Source organism: Haemaphysalis longicornis, unplaced genomic scaffold, assembly GCF_048455015.1.
Source record: "Haemaphysalis longicornis isolate Haplotype H1 unplaced genomic scaffold, Haemaphysalis longicornis Haplotype H1 scaffold_13, whole genome shotgun sequence".
NCBI classification, from domain to species: domain Eukaryota; kingdom Metazoa; phylum Arthropoda; class Arachnida; order Ixodida; family Ixodidae; genus Haemaphysalis; species Haemaphysalis longicornis.
This window is the reverse complement of record NW_027526233.1, coordinates 81584432-81593874: the sequence shown is the minus strand read 5'-3', so window position 1 is coordinate 81593874 and position 9443 is coordinate 81584432. Positions and strand designations below refer to the sequence as shown.

General features: G+C 49.0%; 1 pseudogene; it reads left to right on the top strand.

The window, feature by feature from the left end:
• The first annotated feature begins 7592 nt into the window (after positions 1-7592).
• Positions 7593-9103, top strand: LOC144164362 (speckle-type POZ protein pseudogene; annotated as a pseudogene).
• The last annotated feature ends 340 nt before the right edge of the window (positions 9104-9443 follow it).

Sequence of the window (9443 nt, the reverse complement as noted above, 5' to 3'; positions counted from 1 at the left end):
GGCCCCCGGACCGTAAACCGCCGCCAACTGCAGCCGCGAAGCGCGGTAAGTGTGCATGTGCAAAGGTTCGTCGCTTCAGAACTAGACCGAAATTTCACGAAGCCTTGTATAAACATTCCAGGCGCAGTTGGCGGCAAATTACGTTCCCGGGGTCGCGCTGTTGGATCGTACGTGCCCAAAAGGCAGTTTTCTGCGCTGGCTGCCGATGTATGTTTCTAGTTTTTGGCCGCCGGCTCGAACGAAACCTCCTTGTATACATAGCCACCGACACACTGCTTCAGCTGATCCCCCATGCTATAACGCTTCGGCCAGTGATCACTTTTCCTCTATTTTCCTTTTTGAACCAGGCAAAATATGTCGTAAATCGCAAACACGCGGCACGCACGCTCGCGGGCACGAGAGCGCCGAGCAGACGAATGCAGGAAGGTCGGGTAAAAGCTATCGCCAACCAAACACGAGAGATGCGTCGGAGTCGGAGACCGCCGCCGCCGCCGCCGGCCCAGCCATCATAGAGTTAATACTACTGACTCTAGAGCAAAAGCTGCCCGGCCAGCCCGTGCATTGAAACCGTGCTACACCCGGGCGCTGACATGATGCCACCCTCACAGCGTTGCCCGCTGCCTTTTTGCCTACTAGAGTTGGCGGCAGTAGTCGGTATTCACCTAGCAACCAACGCATTCCATCATGACAGCCACCGTTGCTGTGAGTGCGCCGTGAAAACTTTGCTGTGCAGAAACGTTGTGTGAAGCTTTTCCTGTGGTAGGTAGCGAACTTTTGTGCCATGCTGCCGCGTTGGATGCAGTTTTGCATTCTCCGCGACTGAGAAGGGTAGCGCCTAGATTAGCGGGTATTTCGTACGCTCGGAGAGGTAGCTTTTGCGGGTGCGCCAGTGGAGTTCCGTGGTTCGGTCGTCGCTGCGGAGTTGAGCGGACGTGTTTTTTCGTGCTCCTGTGCTTCGGAGGGGCTTCGGGCCGTTGGACGTCGCTCTGCTGGTGTGGGCGGTCGAGTGCCACAGCTCCCCCCCCCCCTTCTCAGTACCCGTCTCCAAAGCGGTCGGGACCGCCGCAGACTTCGCTCTTCGTCGCACCATGCTCGCCTCCGCGCTTCACTGTTCCCTTCGAGGTTTCTCGTCTGCTGGACGCAGCATTACGCCAGCCAACAGTGTTCGTTGTGTGCGACGGAATCGACCACAGTGGAACTACTCTTCTCTACTCTTTCCTCACCTTTCTAATCTTTACTTTTCTTTCTGCTATCCTATTTCCCAACTATTCCCGCTTGCGGACTGTGTTAAATGCAGGTGAGCTCCCATGAGAGCTTAATAATATCCCCAGTCCATTTATTTTCCTGCTTCCTTTAACAAGAAATCCCTTCCCCTTCATTGCTTTTTTCCCCTGATTTTTTTCCTGGTGGCTTCCCCTGTGTTCGCGCATGCGCTGTTTCTGTATATATCATTTTGTGTGTGCTAAAAGAGTTCAGTTGATATGCAGCGCTAGTCCTGTGTAGTCTTTTCTTTATTGTCCCGTCTGTACCGCGCTATTTTAACATGTTTCACACGCCTCCCCCCCCCCCACCCCTGTATGCGTCAGCTGATTGTTTTTGCAATCTATTGAGGTGCTCTTTACAACTACTTGCTTTTCTAGCGAATGAAAGTTCGAACTGGACAACGCTCAACGCTTCCAAGAAATGCATGTAAATTGGAATCGTATTTGTGACTGCACTTTATGCTAAACAAACATGCTTTCTGTGCCTGTTCCTGTGCCTGTCTATGAGGCCCCTGTAGCACTTGTGTCAACTTTTTTCTCCAGTTGAAATGCTTTTAGGTAGTGGCCCTTGCATTAGCTTAGATTCAATAACCGTGGAATACCCAAGCCTAATATTACTAAGTTATGTGCATCAAGAAACTCTCTCAAGAGATTTTCCGTTTTTCTAGGTATATGCTTAGAGAATTTGTCATTGATTATATGCTTCGGGACGTCACACAAGGTACATGATTAATGTTGTCAGGTTACATTAGGTCGCAATAATTCTATTTAATAGCAGCTTAAACAAAATCTCGACAAAAGCAAACCAGAGACTAGAAGATATGTAGAACGCGCATTTCCATTCTGGGTTTGTGTAACTATAGCTTTCAGTTCTTCCAACTACAAAGAAAGTAGTGCAAGTGTTCATTAGTCGCTGCAGGGCTCTTTACCTTTTAAAATTTCATGCCCCCTCTCCCAGAATAAAGAAAGAGGAAAATTGTGTGAGGAACTAACTATTTCCAGCAAAGCTATGGCAGGTTTAAAGCCAATAAACAGACAGGGTTAAAAGCCAAAAAACCTTTTTGAAGAAAAAACAATTTCATGATAAAAAACCTAAGCACTGGAGAAGAGGAGAAGAACGAAATAAACAAATACAAGCAGAGGCAGCATTAAAGAGCAAAAAATCAACAAAGCAAAGGCAGTTAGTCACGAAAGCTTCCACGATGGAGCAGACACTTCAGGAGAAATTTTAAAAAATTAGAGATTATGTACCCTATTTACATTATGTACACAGAAAATCAGACATTTCAGTGGTTTTAGACAAGATGGAGCTGAAGTAGCCAAATCAGTTCTTGCCTTGAAGAAGCAGATTGCAGTGATTAAGAGAGAAAAACAGTCACAGGTGCTGTAGGGGTGTTACCAGCATGCATCATCCTTCGTTTGCCCATTTTGTCACTTTGCCTGCTTCTTTTATGCCTATCTTTTTTTCGCCCATGGTGCTGTCTTTGTACTGGCCATTTCCTCGCCATGTTTTTTTTTCTCCCGAATTTTTTATCCTTTATTTTATGCCAGTCCTTTCCTTTCCTTTCAAGTTTCCTGTTCTCATTTCCACATGTAGCACAGCCAGCTGGACAGTTCTTCTTCTTTCCTTGGTTAACCTCCCTAGCTTTCTTCTACAGTTTCTTCCTTTCTTTGAAGTTGCACATTAGGTCATCTTAGCCTTGCTCTTACCATCACAAACTTCCCTAGAGGTCTGGTGGTATTACTGGTGGTGAAATAAATTTTGTTGGATAAGAAATGCTTGTACATATGACCCTCTTGCTTTTTCTGTGTTTATTTTTGCTTCTGATACACGGACTGATGGCATTGCGATGACCCACTATTTTTGATGAAAATAAGAATGCTGATGACCACAATCTGAATGAGCATTAGCCAGAACTTTCATAATCAGCTACAGCATTACTGGAACCCAGCTTCGGTAATGCAACTTCGTCATCATCCTTGTTGCTGTGAGCACGCTGGAATGGAAGCGTGGAAATTCTACAAGGTCTGGTGTGGCACCTTTGTGGCCACCGGTTTGATTTTGGCATAAATGAGAAGGCTGTGCTACACATATCGAATTCCTTCGTTCTATCGCATTCGCATATTGCATTCCTTCCTTTTATCCAGTGTATACAGCTGAAGAACGTCTCCAGATGGCCCTGGCTGAACCGATACGTGCAGATGTAACTGTCGCAAATAATAAAATTGAGAGTTCAATTTATTGTCGGCTTTCTTAATGACTGCCATATGCAATGCACATTGTCTGAATACTCTATATTAGCGATTGATAGCCTCATGCTAGGCAGTCTGATTCACCTGCCATAGTTATGTTTGGCAGCTGTTTCAAAATTAACCACTATGATTGATCTAATGAGCGGCAATAACAATTTATAGGTGCACTCAAATTAATTTACTTTTCAAGGGAGACGTACATCCTTCGTCGACTTCGCCTTGCACAAAATACATGACGGTCCCATCGCGACCCAATAAAGCGCATATGTGTGTTACCCATAGCCTCCTCAACATGCTTCCTAGGCGGTCTCTGTTGATAGACAGATTTCCGGCCGAACCCGCAGGCATTTCAGGCAAGACTGCCTGCAGGCGGGGTGGTCCTGATAATTGGGCGTGAACAGAAGTGGCCGTTTCCGTTCATTGGCGAAGGCACCCAGGGAAGGACAAAATAATTTTTCTTAATGCCGCACCACACGGGTGCCCATCTCACATGAACGAAGTTTACTCCTCCCCCACCTCCTCTGTGCAGGTATATACATGGGCCATATGAGAGCAGAGGTGCAAGTATACGTAATTAAACAACGTCGCTGATCCGCCGAATTTAAGAAATGTGTCATGCAAAGCATCAAATATATTCTCGAAAATTTCAGATTGAGTGTTTCAGCGATCGAAGGAGCATGCACCAATCGCACACACCCATACAGGAGATTTCTGCACCTACATTCGGGATGACCTTTCGGCTTCGCCTTGTCCTCCTCTAGAAAACCACCTTATCGTGCAAATAAAGTTACCATTATTATTATTAGTTGGCGGTTGTTTTATCTCCGACTCGAGTAAAAAACCGTTCAGTGAAAGTATAACAGCACCCGTAAACAAGAGCCTAGTTATACGCTAGGCAAGGTAAAATGGTTCGTACATTTGTTTGTTTTTAATTTGTGAATCATATACGATTAAAAGGAGCCGATCTGCCCAGACATGTTTCGCGTAACATGATATGACCGGCTGACGGCGAGTTCAAATCGGCAGCAGCCACTACGGACATTAAGAGAAGGTGTCCTTGAAGATAGGCGGCGGCGGCTTTATTCCGTATCATCGGCAGTCTTCGCAAGCGTGTCTTCGCAAGCAACGAAGTGGCACAGCAGACACTAAGGCGTGTTAGAGTGAACCTTTGTAAATTAGCCCCACACGACTGACGCTCCTCACAATATACCGAAACTGAATTTGGCGCCTCAGCCCGACGTCTTCTTTTTGCTTATAATTTCATTTATTTTTGTTCGTCAAGCATGAATACTTCAAGAAAACTAATAAAAGCATACAAACTCGTAAAAAAACTCAGTTATTGCCATAAAAGTTGCCTAATTTTAGCTTCGGGCCCTAAATTTGTGCCTCATTTTCAAGAAAAATTGTTAGCCATATCTTCAACTACTGATCTGGCAACTACAGCGTGGCATCATGGCGGCATTCGTGTTTAGACACATTTTTGAGCCAGCTTTACCCGCCTGCCAGCCATGGAGGAAGAAAAAGAAAAAAGAAAAAAGGAGGTCACGTGCTGGGCCGACTGCGGCGGCTTGAGAAAGGGAAACGGCGGAGGGAGCGGCTTCAACGGAGGTGGGCTTGCGAAGGCTAGCTGCGTGACGTCGTGCCGTCTCCTAACTTTTTTCTTCCTCCATGGCGCACACCACCATCAAGCAAAAATCAAGCGAAATTCGATTTGCGCCCTGAGTTGCAGAATAATCAAGGTGCAACTCATGGCTGAAATCGAATGACGGTCGGGGCGCAAATCGGATGTCACTCGGGGCGCAACTTGGATGTCATTTCGAGTCATTGTACTCCGCACCCACACCCTCATCCACGGAGTGGAGATGCTGCCATTTTTCATTTCCGTCTTTTGGCTGTGTTTAGTGATTCGCCAAGTTATAAAAGTTTTTATCGCCGGCCTTGGCGCTTAGGCTCAGCATCTGAGCACTACCCGCCGCATCCTGCGTAGCTTGAGCACGACGTTGTATGGCGTTCGAGCGTTCCTCTCGTCGCCCATCGTATTACCGCTGATTTTCTGGTGTCCTGTTTGTGCGTGGCTTGCTTTGAACTTCAATCAGTGTGTTCTGCCGCGCCTGAACACGACGCCGTTGTCGACACTGACGTCTCCACTCCTTCGCCGCTTCTCGTATTCACCCTTCTCCGGGTTAGATCACAGCCGCGGTGGCCGCTTTCCCGATGGAGGCGAGAAGCAAAAACGCCCCCCGTGTGTCGAGGTTTCGGCGCGCGGTAGGGATCCCCAGGCGGTCGACATTATTCCGGAGCCCCCCCTACGCCTCGCCTCATAGCCTAGGTGTATACCTTTGGCGCACTAAACTCCACAATCAATCGCTCTTCAGGAGTCCGAACATTGCGCGGCGTATACCCATGGCGGTGCTGTGGAAACAATGAAATCAACTGCTAGGCAGGTTCTATTTATTAAAACAGCAACGTTTACTGCGAAGCGCTTGCGGAGAGCCGTTCGCATTTTCGTGAGGCTCCGTACGACACTCCAAGCTTTCAAGGATGCCGTTGCCGCGGCAGCGTGCCTGATCTTTTCCGCGAAACGCGTGCAGGGAGTTACGGGGTTCTGGTTTATTTTGCGCTTGTTTATTGAAAGGCTCGTCGTGAGGCATGAGTGATGCAATAGTCATTCGCATTCGGTCAACATTATTTGAGATAAACACAACTGCAGTACAGCTTGCATCGTCCTTGTTGGCTACCCCATTTCATTCAGCCACCCAACAGCAGTTGGGCATGAACAACTGTGATCTAATCTAACAAAGAGAAAAAATATAGCAAACAAAAGCTCAATGCCACATGATTGATTGGGGGGTTTAACGCCCCGACGCAACGCAGGCGATGAGGCGCGCCGTAGTGGAGGGCTCCGGGTTAATTTAGACCAGCTGGGGATCTTTAACGTGCGCTGAATTCTCGTACACACGGGTGTTTTTGCTTCTCGCCTCCATCACAAAAGCGGCCGCCGCGGCGGGAATCGAACCCGCGACCTTCAATGCCAATCGAACCCTCAATGCCACATGAAAATGGCTCACGAAATGGGCACCCGCCGCGGTGGCTCAGTGGCTAAGGCGTTGCGCTGCTGAGCACAAGGTCGCGGGTTCGTTTCCCGGCCGCGGCGGCCGCTTTTCTGATGGAGGCGAAAAGCAAAAACGCCCGTGTGTACGAGATTTCGGTGCACGTTAAAGATCCCTATGTGGTCAAAATTAATCCGGAGCCCTCCACTACGGCGCGCCTCATCGCCTGCGCTGCGTCGGCGCGTTAAACCCTACAATAAATCAATCAATCAATCAATCAATCAATCACGAAATGGGCGTTGTTTCTGTATACCAGTGAAGTCGAGTGGGTATGTGTGAGAAATATTGTGGTGCATAATAATCGGCGCAGTGGTTACACATGAGTGGCTTGAAAACGGCGCAGGTATTGATGAAGTAGTCGCATCTGACTGCCATGTAATGAACCTTTTCCACTCTAAGAACAGGGCTAGTGGCGGCGAATATGGAAATCAGAATTGGTGGCTCTTTCGGCCACCATTGTCGGTGTCACTCTCGCCCAATATTGCTAATCGCGGGGCGCGCCCTGCTGATAGCTAAGAGGATTTGCCTTCCATGAACTTCGCGCTTCGCTTTTGAACTTCATGCACAGACGTAGCGCTATTTGGGTGCGCTCCTGACGAAGTTTAGCACGTCTGCCACTGCCAATCATTGGCCGTCCAATCACTTAGCGCTTTTGCAGTGGCCACCGAATCTCAACCAGAATTTTTGTGAAGGTAGCCCTGGCGCGTCCATGGCGTATGTAAAAAGCGGCAATTGCGATAAGCCCTAGCCACCAAAAGTAATGGCGGCACCTACAAGCGCATGGCTGATAAAGTTCGTGGAAAAGGTCTATTCTCGACTTGGCTGCGAAATCACGGAAACGCTTAAGAATAAATATATTCTGCTGGAAGGGCACTGAGACATTACTAACGCTTGGTCGGCATATGTCTCTTTAATGATGCGTTGTGGGGCGCCCCAGTCGCGATTGCCGTTAGCCCTGCGCCAAGAGGCCACCACCGCCTGGAAACCGGATCCGCTGATTAGGACCCCCGGAAATATTCCGCCAGGGGCCACTAGCGTAGCTGGATAAGCTTCGCCTCTTGTATTTATAGCGCTGCTTGCAGTTATCAGTGAAAGTCTTTCAGAACTGCTTCACAGCACACGCAATCCCCACGCGCAGTCCGTACTACGAATCGTGAGCTGGCGCTCTGTTCGAGCGGTACTTCAGGCGCAGGACTTACGGGCGCTTCGGGCTCCGTACCGTGCTCCGTATCAACCCAGCTGCTCACTTGTGAGCGGCCTTGAAAATCTCCAGGCAGCATGGCCGAGCAGTCAAGGACCACGACGGCGCAGCAGAGCGAGGGAAGTGCTCCGGTGGACCAGAACTGGTGCCACACGCGCATGGTTGTGAGTAAGCATTGTTACCGCTGGACCATCCACGATTTCTGCTTTCACGGCGAGAAGATGGGCGATAAATTACAGAGCTCCACATTCTCAACGGGCACTGACGGCAAGTTGACGTGGCGCTTGGAGCTGTGTCGTGACGGCAAACGCGACGAACTGGGGAACTTTCACCCCGCCTTTTCAGTGGTCTTGCGACTCGTGTCCTGCCAGTTGAGTCATGTCGACGTCGCTTGCCGGATGTCAGTTCTCGATGGTGCGGAAGTGGAAGCTGCTACGAAGTTTCTTACAGGTCGTCTTTATCCCCCCGTTATAACAGCAGGCGCATCATCTGATGAGTCAGGCCAGTATTTTAATGTCGGTGATGCAGTGGCACCGGATGATACGCTCACAATTCGCTGCGAGATGGACGTGTTTGTCGGTCCCGTCAACGTCCCGGGTGAGAAGAAAGAAATCGCTATCCCCGAGGGTCAGCTGTCTTCCGATCTTGGCCACCTGTTTGAAGACGGCAAGTATAGCGACGTCGTTCTGAATGTCCAGGGCCAGGAAATACGCGCCCACAAAATGATCCTCTCAGCACGCTCCGTCGTCTTCGCGTCAATGTTCGAACATGACATGGAGGAGACGAAAAAGAACCTGGTGGAAATCACGGACTTGGACTACGAAACGATGAGGCAGACGGTGCGATTCATATACACGGACCAGGCCCCCGACATCGACGCAAAGGCTGAGGACCTTCTGGTTGCAGCTGACAAGTACGGCTTGGACAGGCTGAAAGCGTTGTGCGAGAAAGCTTTGTGCTCCAAGGTGTGCGCGGAAACTGCTGCGACGTTGCTCTTCCTCGCCGACATGCACAGTGCAGACCAGCTGAAGCGCATCGTCATGGGCTTCGTCAAAACTCGCGTGAAAGATGTGATGGTGACCTCGGGCTGGAAGACCCTAACGCAACGACGACCCCAACTCATCGACGAGGTCTTCCGTGCTTTTGCCATCGAAAGATGTCTGCGTGAGACCTGCCAGCAAGACTAGGAAATTTTCGTTTATTGCTTCACAATGATTTCGACGTCATTTCATAGCGTTTTCTCGGGCAATTAAAGTTATCGCTTCACAAAGGCAAAATGGTGTTGTTAAGTGACTCGCGAGTAGGGCCTTTCAAATTTTTTTCAGTCTTAGAAGATTATCCAGGCCGAACGCTACGGGGATAGCTTGATGGCCCAAAATTCTCTTGCTGCTACCGCGCATGGCTTTGGTCGCACTGTGACCCATTAGTTTCCTTCGTAGTTTTATTGTTTGAAGCAAAAAGGAAGGATGCGCAAACGCGTTAGACTCCAGTGGCATCCTTCATGTGCGGCAAACATTTACGCATGCTCAATGACCGTGAGTAGCCCAGAGTGCGTGACTTCGAAGTCGGCATGCTGCAGCTTTGCTCCAAATAGAAGCTTCAAGAAATGCTCGGCGT